This window comes from Galeopterus variegatus, unplaced genomic scaffold (assembly GCF_000696425.1).
Source record: "Galeopterus variegatus unplaced genomic scaffold, G_variegatus-3.0.2 Scaffold7911, whole genome shotgun sequence".
NCBI classification, from domain to species: domain Eukaryota; kingdom Metazoa; phylum Chordata; class Mammalia; order Dermoptera; family Cynocephalidae; genus Galeopterus; species Galeopterus variegatus.
The window spans coordinates 5,717-9,198 of NW_007734022.1; positions in this window are offsets into that span (position 1 = coordinate 5,717).

The window sequence follows — 3,482 nt, forward strand, 5'->3', positions numbered from 1 at the left end:
TGGGACACAATAACTAACTACATTGTATATTGACAAAATAAAAATAATTTTAAAAAAAGAAGACCAGAACAAAGTCCCTAACCATGCCATTATTTAAAATAGCCTAAAAATAAATAATCTTCCTTAAGAAAATTAATGTTTTCATTAAGAAAAGAAAATCTTACTATCCTATATCAGGAAATATTGACTTATATACAAATATAGCTTAATTATTTTTACTTAAAAATAAATGACATCTAATTTTTGCCATTTATTGTTAAAGTTAAAAATAAAGTTAAAATGCTTATGCAGGATGTCTCTGCTAAACAATAGCTATACTGTATACACATATATATGTATAAACATAATTGTAGATGAAACATGGAAATGTTAACTACTATTATATTTGAGTAGTGAACTAATGGGTAATTTCATTTTATTTTTGTCTTATTTGATGGTTTCCACTTTTCTATTATACGGAAAATTATGAGATTATTTTACTGTTATCAAATACATGATAGTACTTTGATGAAGTTCATTTTGTTATTAAAGGGAGTGTTAAAACTTTTAGACTTTTATTAGAAGTAATTTAATTCATAGCCTTAACCCTTACAGGAATTTATCCATTATCTTCTGTCATCCATAATACTCTAGTTTTCTTTTGAACAAGCTCCAGACTCATGAATTATCATCTGGAGTTGTCCTTTGATGTTTTAGAAATAAGTTAAGAAGTCTGGTGTTAAGTACCATCACTTGAAATATTAGTGGGTGCCATAAGTTGGCATGGCAAAAAGTAAGGAGTAACAATTACCAAATAGATGGGTGTGTGGAACAATACATAACTTGTTCTTTACTTCATACTAAAACATTTCCTTAACATTACTTAAAGTTAAAAACCAAGGCATTTTCTTTACTACAAACATCAAATTGCTGGCAAAACATCTCCGATGTGGTGTCTCAAGTTTTCAAAATGGAAGAATCTATATGCGTGAACTCCGACCTAGTAAACAGGCACCAGGAAGTCAAGGTCAGGATCTAGCCACCACAAAGGATAAGATTTGAGAAATATCCATAGATAGCCTAGAAATACCTTACCATACCATAGAAATACTCAAGATCTCTGTGTCCCCCCTGACCACCTACCAGGGAACATCTCAGAACTGGAGTCCTATCTTGGGTTAAAAGATTACAGCACTCTTGAAATGGACCCTACTAAAAACCTGTGTCATTCAGAGGCCCCTGAATGCTGGTGTTTTCATAATGCATGCTCCTGTGAGTAGAAAGCTGGAATTAGATAATCACAGCCACAAAATGTCAGTGGGGAAGGCTCAGAGAGCAAGGTACAGAGGTAAACATTATTCCTGAGAAAGGGTATAATAAGGCTGAGCCTAGAGATAGGAGAAATTGCTGCAGGGAGGCCAGGAGGGAAATGTAGATTCAGAGATAGGAAAGAGTAGTCAAAAAAGTCTGCTCTAAAATAAAGTTACTTATTGTACCTCCTGCCCACTTGGCTAGCCCACAGATGCAGGAATTGTTTCTTGCAATCTAGGTGGTTGTAGAAACTCTTACATGTCTACGTGTCCAAATTCATCAGGCATGTTCTGGCTGCTACCTGAGCAACCTAGCTCACTCACTCCCATCCATTCCTCAACCACAGATGGGAGACCTCCCACTGCTACGAAGTCGGAAAGTGCCAAGGGAGTTACCTTTGGGACTTGGTTCTTGGCCCTGTCTCTAGCTAAATTGCAGATGGGAACAAGTGAGTAAAGAAAACACTTCACTCCTTTTTTGCTTAACTGGCAATAACACCTTGATTTCCTGTGTACTGAGCAGTGTGCCCCATAGAGTTGCCTAGGGAACAACGTTCATTAAAGGAAGTATTTATGACTCTGAAAATGAGTTCCTCCTTCCTTGAATGTTGCACCTTAGGCACCTCCCTGGCCTCCCCCTAGTCCCAGCCCTGGATGGAGCCTCATTTAATTCACCTCAGTATCCTCTCAACATGCCTCATCTTCTCTGCTGGACTACAGTGAAAGTTCTCAAACTAATTTTGCTTTCTCTCATGCTTTATTCCAAGTGCATCTTATTTCATTCCAGTAGCAAATCTATGCAATAGCCAGAATGGCCTATTCAATATGTAAGTTTGATTCTGTCATATTCACAGGTAAAACCTTCCATCAGCCCCTCCCACCCTTAGTCTTCAGGATACGATTCAAGTTCTGAGTCACAAGGCAGTTCTCCAAACTCTTCCCTGATCTTCCCCTTCACTCCTCTCAGCCTTACCCACATCTAGGGTTCTGCCCATTTCAGGGTGCACACGGTTTCCTAAATCTCACAGTGGTCTCACTTGCTCTTTGACATTTGAAATAATTTTCTCTCTGGCTAGCATGTTGCTATTCCTATCATTTTCCTTGAAAACCCCTATTTTTCCTCCAAAACACAGCTTCAGTGTAAGATTCTTGATCTTCCTGCCCTCTCCCCTAATTATATCAGCACCTTCCTCTGTACCCACACAGCTCTCAGCGCTTCTAAGGTCATATCCTTTGTCTCTCTGCCCTGGAATTGCCTGCTTTCACATATATTTCCCCCATTAATCTGTGATCTTTTTGAGAACAGTAAAAGAAAAAAAAAGTTTTTAGTCATATGTGAGTCTACAGTGCCTGTTACATAGTAGAGCAAAATAAATAAAATAAAATAATTTTTTTAAAAATGAAAAAATGATCACCATGTAATATACCAAAAATGTGCAAAGTGTATTATGTATGATATCACAATCAATCCTCAAACCTTGTGAGGTAGATTAGAGCTCTATATGCACATGAGGAAACTGAATCTTGAAGTGATTAAATACATTTCTCAATTTTACCCAAAGGGGAGATGGTATATGGCAGCTAGCCATGTCTGACCTCAAGTCCTTTCCCCTTAACCCTTCTTCTATACTGTCCTGGAGACTGCTTAAAGAAATAGCTGTCAGGAGAATACATAAACAAAAGAATAGCAAACTAGAACAGGACACATCCTCTCAAGCTGGTTATACTTACCGTTTATTTTATATCCAATGCCTCTAGATGAATGTCATCTTCCAAGTTAGTCTGTTAAACAGGCTATTTGCTTGCTAAACATGTTTCATATTTCTCAAAATGTTTTATACTCTCAGTAGATTTTTAAAAAATTTAAACTACATATGAACAACAAGAAATCACCTGCTTTCAAGGAGCTTATATTCACATTTTGCTCCTTCATGCACATACTTTCTTTTTTCTTTTCTTTTTTTTTTTTTTTTCCTACCTGGTATTTTCTCCTTTTTTTTTAGCCTACTGGGGATAGTATAGTATAAAGTGTAATAGAAGGAAGTTTCTGTATTAGTTCGTTTCTATTCCTTGTAATATAAATACCCGAAACTGGATGATTTATAAAGGAAACAAAATTTATTGCTTATGGTTTTGGAGGCTGGGAAATCTGAAGTCCGGGGAACACATCTGGTGGGGGTCTTCTTGGTGGTT